A 15,214-nucleotide genomic window follows, 5' to 3' on the forward strand; every position below is an offset into this window, starting at 1 on the left:
GGATCCAAAAATAAACTTAGTCATTCACACTTGGGACAATTATGGAGCAAACTATAAGTTTCATATTTGTAAGTTTCAGTTAACTCAACTGATAAAGATTATTGTCGTCGAATAAGAAATATAGAACTCAATCTCCGCTTATACCAAAAATCAATTAAGATTCTTAGTATGATAATAAAGAACAATTATTAAGAAATGACGTTATAGATTGAAACTCTCTAAAAGAAAAGATTATAAAATATTTAATTGTATTTTAAATTGATAAAGTAGTTTATAGGATTGTGAATGAAGTTTATTAGATACTAAGTTGAATGCTATTTATTTACGTTTCAATTTTGAACCCATCATTTATATTATTCTATTTTTCATTATTTATAATATGCTACTTTAACAAGTTGTGAACATAATTGTAGAAAAAGTTACATCCCTATATCTATTCTTAGGCATAATGACAGTAGAGAAAATTATTTTTATTTTAGGGAACAATGCTGAAGTGCCCCTAATAGAATTTCATAAGTGACTAAGCTGGTTCAGTAGTCAACTTTCAGTTTACACACAAGTAACTCATTTTTAGTTTTAAGGTTGTGTTTTTTCCAAGTACTAACTAACACAAAATGAAAATGGTTCATGAGCTTGAATTAAATATTTACAACTTTAAAGATACGTTGATGTTGTCAGTTTCACATAAGCCTTAAGATGTAAAAAGATATCAATCAAAGGAAATAAAACATGCAAAAGTAGCCAAAAAAATCCATAATTGAGCCTGTATTTTTCCCAATGTCCACATTCACCAGGGTGGGACCCTAAACAAAACTTGATGAATTGGAAACCTCTCTCTCTCTGGCCCACCCTCTAGAAACTTTTTTAAGAAGTCCCCCTCTAGAAACTTAAGAGAAAGGCTAACGCGTGGTGTGTCGGCTATTTTGATTTCTAGATCGAATTCCCACGCCATTCAAAAAGAAAAAGCCATGCCCCCACAATATTAGTATATATATATACTATATAGAGCTCTTTTGTGACTAACTTCCTATGTGCGTATAGAATTTATTAGTCCAAATTAAATTAGAAGTGGAAATGGCTATGCCCAAGTGTTTTTGGCTCTTTTTCTGGTTCTGTATGATCGTTGCCATGCTTCAACAACCAAGAGAGTTAGAAGCCAGGCCATTGACACTTCAAAAAGGTAAGCAGAAGAACAACCATGCACCTAGTCAACATATAGAATAGCATATCATTATTAAGTCTTGTGGTCATAACGTGTTGTTTTCATTTAGAGCTAATAGAGTTGATGATTGGCCATTTTTTTTCTATTATTAAGGGAATAACAAACTTGTGATTAAATTTACAGGGCGCTTAAATAACTTTGTTGCAACACTTGGGATTGAGTGCAAGTGTTGTGATGGAATAAAAGGTGAATGCAGGAGCACCTGGGACTCTTCTTGCCCCAAGCTTCAATGCCTTCCATGGAAGCACCAGTAATTAAATGTATAAGGATTAAGGAATATACTTTTATGCCTGTTGTACTATATGTATTGTAATCTCTTATATTCCTATGCTATATTATTTATGTTGACTACTTTTGACTTTGCCTTCTTACTAATAAAAGGCGTTCTGTAATATATTTACTCCGCATGGATTACTAGTTTTATCTTGAACACTTCAATAGGCATGGGTGGAAGAGCCAAAAGCATTTTTTTTAGTTGAATGGAAGAGCAAAAAGATCAATCAAGAAATTTCCAAGTACGACTAGCTTGTTATAGCAGTCAGCCAGTCACCTATTGCTACGTTTGAACTAAACAAATGGTGATACGTAGATTATGTTTTTAACCAATGGTCCAAGACCGTCGTGCTTCGTTTGTTTCAACAAAAAATATGTCGCATTTTCTAGTATTATACTATAGAAAACAAGAATTAACAAAAAAAAATATTTTGTTTTTATACTCGATGATGAACAAGACAAAATAGATAGAAAACAGGAACTGTTTTTAGGAAATAAAAAATATTTGGTCATTGTTTTATGCCCTCTCCATTAATTCCATCCAAACTCTCATTGACACCACCTTCACTGCTGCAAACACCATAGATGTCGCCCTTATTACCGTCACCTCTGTAATCATTGTGCCTATTTGAAATATAAATGATTTTTTATGTGAATCATTTATATTTTTCTTGTGCCTATTTTTCTCTGTAATCATTGTGAATCATTTATATTTTTCTCTGAATCATTGTGCCTATTTTTCTCTGTAATCATTTTTTTCTTTAAAAAAGCTCTCTCCAAAAAAAAAAAAAAAACTTTTCTTTGGATGCTAAAATGTACCAAAGGTTGATAACCAAAGTTGTCTTATATAGATATTTGGTAGAACAAGGATATATAATATCTTTCTCATATGGAGGCAACATCCACACTTAAGAGATCCATCTCCATGTAAGAAGGATATTGTATATACCCGATAGATATAATAAAAATTTTTTACATAGGGATCATTCATGATCCGCTATCAAAAGCATCTAAACCACCACCGAACACTCTTAGTGTGATGGTCACTCCACAAGTGTAAGTGCTTGTAGAGTGTGGAGGGTAAAGGTCAGGATTCAAATCTCTAGAGGGGAGTTTCACACACATATACACTTAAATTAGGTTAGAATAGAATTTCTAAAATATTAAAAAAAAAAAAAAAAAATGAAGCATCTAGACCAATTTGGTGCGACTAATGGTATGGTCAGCTCTTTTACCAATTATGCATATGCCTACTTCAAGGAAATTCTAATTTAGGACTTCTGGACAATTATACCAATAATTTCCATGGCGCTGATGGATAAGTATACACTTCCTTTATTGAATTCTATACTTAATATATATGAAATCATTAAATTAGAACTCCTCCCCCTCTAGATTTTCCCAAATTGGGGCAATTAAAAATAAAAGGGTTTGACCCGTCTCAAATCCTTCCCCCTTTCTTAAAAAAAATAAATAAATATTTATAAAGAAAAAATTAAATGAGAGAACTTCCCCCCCCCCCCCCTCCCCCCAAAAAATCCAAACACATTGTTAGAGTGCAAATAAAGTAGTCTTACAAATAAAGTAATATTAATTTTACTTGAAATAGAATAATCCTAATCTTACTTATAGTTCAAGTATTAGAACCATTGTTTGTTTATTATTAGTCTAGAAATTTTAGTCTACTATATATACTTTTCATTGGGCTTAGTGCAACACATAGAGCTTAATATAGTAAACATGTTGTAATTAAGGGCATTTACCTTTTAAAGGAAGCCTCTAAAATTGAACCACGTTAATCTCTCTCTCTCTCTTCATTTTTTCTAATAGGAAAATGTTAATAAATACCCGAAAGGTATTGGTTTAGAAATTTTTTTTAAAATTTTTTTTTAGAAAAATAAAAAGTAATTGATTTTTTTTTTTACAATTTTTTATATAAAAGTGATATTAAAACTTTCCTAAAATAATACATTAACAAATGCTCTAAGAACACTCATTAACTAGACCATTTTTCATATACATGATCATTATATAATAAATTAATAACTTTATCTATGATATGTTATCATAATTATGTCTTAACTATTTCTAACATAGTATAGAGTTATATTTTATCTTTTCTAATAATTATATTTAAATTCCTTCCCTTAAAACATAAATAAGACAAAGGCATTCATAACCTTTGCCCTTCCAAACTCTGTACTCTTGATTTCAAAGGTAGTTTGCCAGTCAATGGTTATGTTGTGCCGGCAGAGCCATTTCCACGATGGGATTAATGAAATAAATCACATAAAAAACACACACACACACACACAAAACACAAAACATGTTTGTGGAGTTCAAAGAACCTTGGCTATATCCATGAACGCAAGAAAGATAAAGAACATTTCCTGTAAACTCGGTTTCCTTTTCTTGTTCTTTTATATTTTACCCCCTTTTTTTTGGCAAGAAAGAACAATTTTCAAATTCTAATACAACTCCTCATTACGTTCGAAGTTTCGAACTCCACCATCCAAAAAAAAAAAGAGATAGAAAAAAATACATGGATTTGACTTTTTTTTTTTTTTTTTGAAGAATAATTTTCCGATGCATCTGAACAAGTCTTTTCTTGTTAGTTGTTAGGACTTAGGTCATTAAATCTTTTGACATGAGCAAATCAAAGGCTTATTTCATTGGTGCATATTGAGCCACGCGAGGCAGAGGGTGCTTATTCTCGAACATATTTTCTTTTGGCGAACGGTACAAATTGTCAACCAAAATTTATGACAAAAAAGAAATCCCATCGTTATTAATTCCTCCCCTCATGGGCTAAGTCAAGTATAATTTTGATGCAACTATTAACCAAATAAAGTCGACTCTTGCTGCCATTTGCTGATACGAAAATAGTACTAGTAAGGTTTTGAAGGCATGGATCAAAGAGAAAAATGCTGGTGATCCTCTTTGGAAGAAAGTTTTATTAGTCTTTTTTTTTTCTTCGTAGAATGTGGAGAAATCATTAAGTCCATCAAAGGATTGCTAAAGTGGTCCTCCTTATCTTTCTAAGTTCTAACTAATAAAATGTTGTTATTTGTGCAAATGTGACATCACCTAATAGTTTTTAATTTTATCTTTTATTGTTATGCTAATTAGGAATTTGACTTACGTTTGCATAAGTGGGATTATTTCATTGGTTGGAATAACCATTTCAACGATCCACTTGATATTTTTTTTTTGTAAACTATGCCCGTGCTGGTTTTGAAAGAATTATAGTAGAAGGAGACGTTTTGTTTCTCAAATAATAATAATAAAAAAAAATAAAAAAAATAAAAAAGAAAAGAAAAGTAGGAGACGTTTTATATATTAGCTTTGAAGCAGTACTCCAAAAGGCCCATCTCATTAAGCTATTAGGCCCATCATTGAAGACACTATTTGTCCCTTGATAATTTTATTTATTTGTTGGGATGTTAATTTAGTGTAGAGAATATAATAGAGTTGTACTTGTCCATAATGTTAGCCATTAGGTCCTTATCTCCAATCTTCTCCTTTCGGTACTTGCTAGCGAAGATGGAGATGGTTTAGATCCCATACCTTATCTTTGATCAATAAAACTCAAGGCTGTAAATTTGGCTATACCAGGAGAATTGCCACTAGTCGTAAGATCCAAGCTTCCAGAATATTTGGCTCTAAGTCAAGTCAAATCAGGACTCTACTTCGTTTTCTTTCAAATTTTGAATTATTCCTCTAGAAATTAAATTCGTTGAGCATGGTCTAATTTTAATTACTATTTTATTTGCATAGGAGAACAGTCATATAATTACGAGAAATGAAATATCTACAATTTTTCACAACAAATCTTAAGTTTCAGGTTGTTACTGGTTGTTATGAGTGGGAAAAAAAAAGTAATTTAAGTTGTGAATTCAAATTAAAACCAATAACAACTTATCACATATGACTTATTGAAAAAGTGTTAAGAAAATATTTTAGATGTAGCATTTCTCTATAATTAATGACTACTCTGTAATTACAGTTAACATGTGATGTTTTAAAATCTCCAAAACCAAAACCAAATCCCTATCTCCATTCACTCTACAAGTGAAAGTGACATGGCAAATTGGCTTTAGATGCCGGGGTAGAAGGATCAGGGAATATATATGATTGCTTCAAGTAAATCGCTTTTGGATAGTGGTTATCTAACCGACCCAGCACCATGGTGAGAAACTTCCGTGAAATCCTCAAGTAATTGCAGTGATTATTCAATGGGGAAAAAATTACAGCAGTAAATTGGTAACTTATTACTTATGTAAGTGAATTCAGGAAATTTTGGGGCATCTAATGTTTTTTATGCGAGAGATACTTTCTCTTTGGTAACATGTGTTGTATATAGGTTATTCATTTATCAAGTTGGATTGTTTTTCGATAGAAACAATAGACAATAACAATATACGCATTATCTCTTTTATTGTATGTGAGACCACACACCTAGAGAGAGATGTTGGTATTGAATGGTGTAAATATGGACTTTTACACTAAATTCTTATAGAATTTAATATTGTTAAAGAATGTTTTATCACTTGAAAAAGGTTGTGGTTGATTAATTGTTGAGATTCCAGTCAAGAAGGAAGGCAACTTAGTAAAGAAGAAACAACAAGAAAGCAGTTGCAGTGATGTAAAACCAGACCAAAACAACAAAGTTTATGAGAAAAGGAAGAAAGGGAAGTTAAAACCAAACGGTGTCGTTGCACTTAAGTGACTGGCATGTGCGATTGATTAAGTGCTAAACAGCTGTCAATTATTGATTGCTTAGGAAGTTAGTTTGTTAGAGTTAGTTAGAATTGTTTTCTTTCCCTCTTCTCTGTAGCGTGTATATAAGGCAGAGCCTTAGCGTAAATTAAACAATCTTTTCCATTTTAATCAATTCAGGAGAATTAGTTTTCTCAATAGCTATCAGTTTTCTCAGTAGTTTCCAGAATCTTTTCTTTAACATTAATTTTGATTTTTTTTTTGGGGGGGGGGGGGGGGGGGGTGTTAACGTTTATTTCAATTCATCAATTTGAATTACTGTAGAATAAACCTTGTTGCTTATAGAATTGCTTACATGCATCACAGGTTGCATGTTTCATTACATCTATCGAGTTCTTCACATCAGCTTTGCAAGTTGCAACTAATTTGATGGAAGAATTCTTTCTTCTAAATTCTAAACGAATAGGGTCGATTGGGGAATTAGTACTGTATGGCCCTGCCATATCCAAACCCATTTGGGCCTAGGGCTTCAACCCGACGATATGGCCCATATCGTCCCTAAGCCCAGGCCTCACATCGACTTCAAGCCCATTGAACAAATGATCTTCATCAATTCATACCTCGCTATTCCTTCTGGGTCACATCCAATGACCTGCCTCCCAAACAAGAAGGTGATTGCTCAGTTGTATTGTCTCTCGGTTGCTCGGCAATGCCTAGGGAATATCACTGCCGAGCATATCTACTGAAGTGGGAACCATTTCCAATGCCACTCTCACCACACCCCACTCCCACCTAACACCCACTTACGATTAACGACATTGGACCTTGCATTGCACTAACCATGAAAGTAATCATAGTATCTCCACTAATATTGGGCTATAAATACAAGAAGTTAAAGAGCGAAAAGGTTGTTGAAAGGTTCACAAAGAAGTTGGGAAAGGAGAGAGAATAGAAAGATCCAGTGAAAGAGGTAATTCCATTGAGTCTCTATGCTGAGAACGACCCAAAGTAGGAAACTCAAGCCCACAATACAAATAGATTGCGAGTTCGAGTGACGCCTAACCCAATAGCCTCATTCCTAGCATGCACAATTGGTGCCGTCTATGGGAATCTCCTACAAAGCTGTAGTTCGAGTGAGACTCATGCCCGGCAAAATGTCGACCAGGGTTTAGACTCCCCCGAAGGGCGATGACCCTACAATGCCGCTATGGATGCCATGAGCCGCGCATTGTGCAAGGTTGCTCGGTCACCATTCTCGGATGAAATTGACTTGGCCCCAATGCCAAACAGATTCACGTGGCCACCGTTTAACTCCTACAATGGGAAAATGGTTTCGGTAGAGCACGTCAGTCATTACATCCACATGATGTCTCTACACACACGCAATGAAGCATTGATGTGTAAGGTATTTTCCTCGAGTCTCGGCCCCACGGCATTGAGATGGTTTAATAGGTTGCGAAAAGGCTCCATTCACAGCTTTGCCGAGCTAGTTTAAGAATTCGAAGCCCGATTTGTGACGTGCAACTAGGTGCCACAGCCAATGGACTCACTACTGCTTATAAAGATGAGGGTCGACGAAACCCTTCGCAGTTATGCCAGTCGATATTGGGAGCTTTACAATGAAATTGGCTGGGGCAACGAGAAAATTGCGGCAAGTACTTTTAGGATAGGGCTGCCCGAGGATTCTGAACTACAGGAGTCGTTGACGAAAAGGCCTCCCGAAGATATGAGGCAACTTATGAGGCGTATTGAAGAGTATAAACGCCTCGAGGATGATTGGCTGCAGAGTAAAGGCAAGGCCCTATTATTAAATAGTCCTCGGTAGGGCTTTTCCCGCCGAGACGCTGGAAGGATTTGAGAATGCAGGAACCGGAGGTACGAATGGGGGAGGTGAACGTGGCATTTAGGGAGCTGGTGCACAAGATCGTAGATCAGATAAAGAACGAATCGTTCTTCAGATGGTCGAACAAGATGGGGGAAGACCCATCTCGGAGGAACTAGAACTTGTATTATACCTATCATAGAGATAAAGGGCATACCACCGAGCAATGCCGAGTGTTAAAAGATCATTTAGGGTAGCTGGTGAAAGCAGGATACTTGAAAGAGTTCATGGCGGATTCCGGGAACCGAGGTGTCAGGCAAGAAGCCCCGCAGAGAGGAAATCCCCTCCCACTGCTGCTGGGGGTGATTGAAGTTATCCATGTTGCACCGAAAAGTACGGCAATGACTAGGAAAGGGGTACTGACTGTGGCCCCCGTAGAAAATTACTCAGATGAGCAGCCCCTAGAAAAGAAAATGAGATTTGTTAGTGACCTCTTGCTTTCGATGATGGCGATCTAAAGGGAACAATTCAGCCACACGATGATGCGTTGGTAGTGGCGACACGAATAAGTGGTTTCCTAGTAAAGAGGGTGATGATAGATCAGGGGAGCGAGGCCGATGTGATGTACCCTAACCTGTTTAAGGGGCTCAGGCTTAGGAGGGAGGACCTCTCAAAGTACGATACACCTCTAGTCGGGTTTGATGGCAGGGTAGTGATTCTCCAAGGGCAAATCTCCCTTCCCGTGAATATGGAAGGTAAAGAGGTCGTTGTAACATTTATTGTGGTAGACTCTTTTTCTCTTTACACAAAAATCTTGGGAAGGTCGTGGATTCATGCAATGGGGATTGTCCCATCCACCTTACATGTGAAGGTTAAATTCCCTACCAAGCATGGCATTGCCATAGTGAGAGGAAATCAACAAGTGGCGAGACAATGCCTAGTTGCCGTGGTTAATAGGAAGAGTGTGCAGACTGAGAAGGAAATTGCCGAGAAGGACCCTATATAGCAATTACATGAGCCTCAAGAGGGAATGGAGGCTGGTTATGCCGAGGAACCACTCAGAGTTAAGATATTACCAGATGTGGACAAGTATTTCCAAATAGGAGCGGGTATGAAGGACGAGGATAAGGTGGAAATGTTGTTGTTTCTTATTCAGAATATTGACATCTTCGCTTGGGGCCCGTATGAGGTGCCTGGGGTGGATCCCGAATTCATAATCCATAGGCTCAATGTAGACCCATCGTTTCCTCCCAAGAAGCAGAAGCCGAGAAGGTTAGCCAAGGAGCATGTTAAGGCAGTTAAGTTGGAGGTTAAAAGATTAAGGGAAGCTGAGGCTATAAGAGAGATCTTTTTTTCCGGAATGGTTAGCCAATACGGTGGTAATGAGGAAGAAGAATGGTAAATGGAGAGTCTGTGTAGATTTCATGGATCTAAACCGAGCATGCCTAAAGGATCCATTCCCTATGCCGAAGATTGATCAGTTGGTAGACACTACATATAGACACCCGAGGATGAGTTTCTTGGATGCCTTTCAGAGGTATCATTAGATTGCTCTGGCTACCGAGAACAAAGAAAAGACAACATTCATCTCCCCGAAAGCCAATTATCACTATATTGTGATGCCTTTTGGGCTGAAAAACGCCGGGGCCACGTACCAACGAATGATGAGGAGGATGTTCCGAGATAAAATAGGGCATACGGTTGAGGTGTACATTAATGACATGGTAGTGAAAAGCAAGCGAGAATTATAGCATGTGGAGGACCTCCAAGATGTGTTTGCAATACTCCGATATCATAGGTTGCACCTTAATGTGGAGAAGTGTGTTTTCGGGGTGGGGGCCGGTAAATTCCTCGAATATCTGATTACTAATTAGGGAATAGAGGTCAACTCCAACCGATTGAAGAAGTGAAATGCCTCAAGCTGTTGATCAATCTGAAAGAAGTGTAGGTATTGACCGGGATGTTGGCTGCCCTCAACTGATTTATCTCCAAATTCCTTGATCGCTGTTGACCATTCTACCAACTCCTGAAGAAGTGGAAGGGATTCCAGTGGGATGAGGAGTGTGAAAAAGCCTTCTACGACTTAAAGGAGTATTTAATGTAGGCACCTATATTGACAGGCCCGAAGCCCGATGAGGACTTGTTCATGTACCTCTCGGTGTCCGATCACGCTGTAAATGCCGTACTTCTAAGGGATCGAGGAGTGTAGCAGCCCGTATATTATATCAGCAAGACCTTGGTCGATGCCGAGACAAGGTATCTGCCTTTGGAGAAGTTGGTGTTAGCATTAATCCATGCCACAAGAAGGTTGTCCCATTACTTTAAGGCTCATACAGTATACGTATTAACCGAATACCCTCTGCAATCATTGTTGAAAAGATCTGACTTCCAGGACGGATAGCTAAATAAGGGACCCAGCTCAGAGCCTTTGACATAAGGTATAAGCCAAGGAGTTCGGTGAAGGGACAGGTGTTGGCTGATTTTGTTGCGGAATTTTCTCCTAAGGACAAAGGGGAAATGGTTTGTCAGGTGGAATGCCGTCCATGATGGGTGTTTGTGGATGGTGCATTAAGTGCCATAGGGGCTAGTGCCGGGATTGTCATAATTACTCCGGAAGGAATACGATTGGAGCACTCTTTTAGATTGGGGTTCAGAGCCACCAACAATGAGGCGGAATATGAGACCTTACTGGCCGGATTGAGGACCGTATTAAGCATGGGTGCTCGAGACGTAGAGGTTAATTCAGATTCATGGTTAGTGGTTAGCCAGGTATAGGGCAATTTTGAAGTCCGGGATTCTCAAATGAAAGAGTACTTACAGGTGGTAAAGCAGGTTATAGGTAAGTTTCGTACGGCAAAATTGACCCAAGTGGCACGGGGACAAAACAGACACACTGATTCTTTGGCTACGCTAGCTTCAGCAATGACTGACAATGTTCCTCGTTTAATCAAAGTGGAGCTCATAACGAAACCGAGCGTTAATACTATGACTAATGTTGGTGTCGCTAGGGTTGGTGTTATGGTGATTTCAACATCTGAACCATGTTGGATGGACCCGATCATTGACTTCTTAGCTGAGGATCGGGTCCTGAATGACGAAAAAGAGGCTAACAGGGTTCGCCGAATAGCCTCTCGGTACTGGTTTTCGACGGATAGAAAGCTATATCGAAGGTCCTTTAGAGGGTCGTACCTCTTGTGTCTACACCTCGGGAGGGTAAACGAACTCTTGGCCAAGCTACATGATGGAGTGTGCGACAGTCATGTGAGGGACGCTCATTAGCTCACCAACAATGACTTAGGGATTTTGGTGGCCATAGATGCAGAAGGATGCTGTTGAATATGTGCGTAAGTATGAACGGTGCCAGAAGCATAACCCCTTAATCCACCAGTCAGTGGGACATCTGAATCCGATCAGCAGCCCGTGGCCATTTGCATAGTGGAGGCTGGATATTCTCGGCCCATTTCCCTGGGCGACGAGCAATCGAAGGTTTGTTCTGGTGGCTGTTGATTACTTCACTAAGTAGGCAGAGGTAGAAGCGTTAGCCAATATTCGAGACGTGGATGTTAAGAAGTTCGTATGGAAGAATATAGTCACTAGATTTGGGGTGCCTAACTTTCTTATATCTGACAATGGATTACAGTTTGACAGCAGGGCCTTCCGGGAGTTCTGCAGTGATCTCGGCATCAAGAACAAATACTCTATCTCGACGTATCCCTAAAGCAATGGACAAGCTGAAGCTACCAACAAGACGATTGTGAATGGGTTGAAAAAAAAGATTAGACGATGCAAAAGGTAGGTGGACCGAAGAGCTGCCTAACATTCTCTGGGCATACCGAACAACTCCCAGAAGATCTACAGGGGAGACTCCATTCTCACTAACGTATAGGGCAGAAGTCCTGATACCAACCGAGGTAAACTTATGCAATGCACGAGTTGCAACATTTGCGCCCCCCCCCCCCCTCGAATGAAAGATTAATGGTAGAACGCCTGGACTTGTTGGAAGAATACTGGGAAGCAGCAACTATAAGGCTAGCCGAATATCAGCAAAAACTTAGTGTTATGGAAAGTGGTGGGGAACATACGAGATACAAACGTTGGGAAATTAGCCTTGACCTGGGAGGGGCCCTATAGGGTCACTGCCATTGTTGGTGCGAGAGCATACTACTTGGAAGATTTAAATGAAAGGCCATTCCCTCGGCCATGGAACGTGCACAATCTGAAAAATTTTTATCTTTAACTGCTAATGCATGGGGCTGCTAATTAGATGTAATCTTGTATATATGCTTTGTTGATTAATATAAAGGTGATATTTATTTTTATAGGTGCATTTATCCTTAGTACTGTTAATTCATCTAGGGGCGCTACCAGTCAGTAAATATAAAGAAAGTTATGGAACTGGGACTGCTTGTTATTCTTTTAAGGGCAGAAACATACTTCTCAGTTCAATCATTATCACCGAGCAGGTGCAAACCTTATACTAAACTCTTTTTAAGGATAAAAACCTGCTTCTCGGTTCGATCACCATCACCGAGCAGGTGGAAATCTTATACTAAATTCTTTTAAGGACAAAAACCTGCTTCTTGGTTCGATCACCATCACCGAGCAGGGAAAACCTTATACTAAACTTTTTTAAGGGCAGAAACCTGCTTCTCGGTTCGATCACTATTACCGAGCAAGTTGAAACCTTATACTAAACTCTTTTTAAGGACAGAAATCTGCTTCTCGGTTCGATCACTATCACCGAGTAGGTGGAAACCTAATACTAAACTCTTTTAAGGGTAGAAACCTGCTTCTCGATTCAATTGCTGTCACTGAGCAAGTGACAACCTTACACTAAACCCTTCTAATGACAGTAACCTATCTCCCGGTTTGTTTGCTATTACCGAACAGGCGGAAGCCTTACACAATAGTTTTCTAAGGATGAGAGCCTACTTTAAAGGCTAAGTCCAGAGACCAAGTTTTCCATAGCCTACATTTTGCATGAGAAGATAGGAGCATATTAAGCAAAGTTTCAATCGCCGAGGAGCTAACTCATTTTCCTTTACAAATCAACCCCAGGTGTCGATTATTCCCGGACCCAAAGCAAACCATGATTAAATTACCTGACCATTGGAGGCAAACAGTCAACACATGTTGAAACAACATAATATTAAAGCATTCATAAACATGACAAAGGAAATTGTTCAATAAGTAAACCATAAACAGTCAACACAAGTAAACGAAACCAATTTATTGTCACCATAACTCGGTGGCCCAAAAAAAAAAAAAAAGTTAAACCCGGGAAAATAATTGTCCTATCACCACAGCCCGGTGACATAAGTAAACTTGTTAAAAAAAATGAAAAAAAAAAAAAGGAAGAAGTCATTCAAGTAAAAGAAAGGAAAACAATAGTAATCCGATTCGGCAATCAATTCATTGGATCGGCAGACTGCACTTGGACAATCTCAAACAGCTGCTGGATCGCGGTGTTGGGCTGGAGCTGAATACCCTCCTCGGGCTGATCATCAGCACAAAGGTTGCTGGTGGCTTCTTGGTCAATTTCCTTTATGTGGGAGTCAATCGCCTCCACTGACACCCTCATGCTCTGGGTCTCCTCCTCATCAACGGCACCGGGATGGTTCTACGCAGCCGTAGGAAGGCCTGGGAAAGGGATTTGGCTAGAATTCCTAAGGGGAGAGTCTTCGGGGATCCCCAAAGCTTGCAATGCTGCCAACCAACCCTTCTCAAAGGACAGCTTTCGGGCTTCATTAATGACTGGTTCTGTTGAGTTCTCCACCTTAGCGAATCCCTCATTATACCACTTGTTTTCATAGACCTCCAAAGCTGCCTTTAAGTCAGCCAACTCCTTGGCTTGTGCAGTATTCAAGCTCATAGCCTCTACCAATTTCAACTCGGTCTCGTCCAGCCTACCCTCCAGTTCCAAAGATCTCTTCTTCGCCAACACCTTGGCCTTCTAGGATGCAACGGCCTTCTTTTCCAAAATCGCGACAGCCTTAGTCTTCTCCTTTGTGCCCGCCTTGGCCACGTCTTTCAGAGCCTTCTCCCGCTCGACATCTTCAGCAAGCTCCTTCACCCGTCCATCGAGGATGTGGGTTAGTTAGGCAACCTAGCAAAACAACAATGATAAGTACGACGACAAGAACAGTACACGTGTAAAAGTCAATAAAAAAATTATTTAAAAAAAAAAAAAAGGATTATCGCAATGGTGTGCCACTGCAGCCACCTGCCCAGCGACTCGTCCGTCCCGTCCTCGAACGTGTGCACATCTTCGGGCAATAGAAGGCCGTGCACCAAACTTTGGGCAACACAACCCCCTTCACCCTTCTCCCACACCCGTACACTCGCGGTTGCGGAAAGGGGCTTGCCGTCCAACAGGAACGAAGGCTGCCATGCTGAAGTGGCTCAGGAGGTGGACGCCACATTCATCCCAGTATGAGTTGCTGGTTCCCAAATGACAATATTTCCCGATGATCGGGGGGGAGTCCTTGTGGGCACATCTCCCGAGCCGGTGGGGGTTTGTTCTGCCGTGCATGGTCTCTTCCGAGTTCAACTGGCAGGAGGAGGAGGAGGGGGAGTTTGATTGTGGTCTTGGGGTGGTTGTTGCTACGCAATTGGCCAAGCACCGGGCACAAAACGGCTAATTGTCATTGTCCTTCTTGTCTCCATGTCATGACCTCGATCAGATTTAGTTTCTGAAGAGCTGATTGATTCGATGGCCGCTTCCTCGGCTACCTGGACGGGAGCTTCAGGTTCAGCAGGGGCCTCGCGCTCTACAAGGACCTCAGGCTAAATGGGGGCTTTAGGCTAAACCCTCACGTGAGCCTATTATTGGCGTCGTAAAGATACACGTTTAGCCGACTCATCCCGTATTGGTGCAAGTTCATCCGAGCAAATGTACTGCGGGTTAAGGTCCCAAGCTTCGCCTACTGTAAGTTTTGGGGGGGAGGAAATTCGCGTGTCATACATCAATATAGGAGAGAAGGGGGCTATCAACTAGCAAAGCTTGGCCAAAGGCTTGCTAAGTGGAGTACACGGGATCAACGCCGAGGATTAAGTGGGACGCTCTGAGCTGTCCGTCCTAGTGAACGAAAATTTCTGACCTAAGCACAAAATTTAGGTCTCTCACATGCACCACTCTAAGGTCTAGCTTGAACCATTTACTCTCTGCACGGAAACAA

At 39.8% G+C, this 15,214-nt stretch overlaps 1 long non-coding RNA gene across 1 annotated transcript; it reads left to right on the forward strand.

Moving 5' to 3' along the window:
- Positions 1 to 951: 951 nt before the first annotated feature.
- On the forward strand, positions 952 to 1,625 carry LOC115958606. Its single transcript, XR_004084564.1, has 2 exons — positions 952 to 1,180; positions 1,346 to 1,625. It is a non-coding gene; the product is annotated as an uncharacterized LOC115958606 (long non-coding RNA).
- Positions 1,626 to 15,214: the final 13,589 nt, after the last annotated feature.

The sequence above is a fragment of the Quercus lobata genome, chromosome 8, assembly GCF_001633185.2.
Source record: "Quercus lobata isolate SW786 chromosome 8, ValleyOak3.0 Primary Assembly, whole genome shotgun sequence".
Taxonomy (NCBI): domain Eukaryota; kingdom Viridiplantae; phylum Streptophyta; class Magnoliopsida; order Fagales; family Fagaceae; genus Quercus; species Quercus lobata.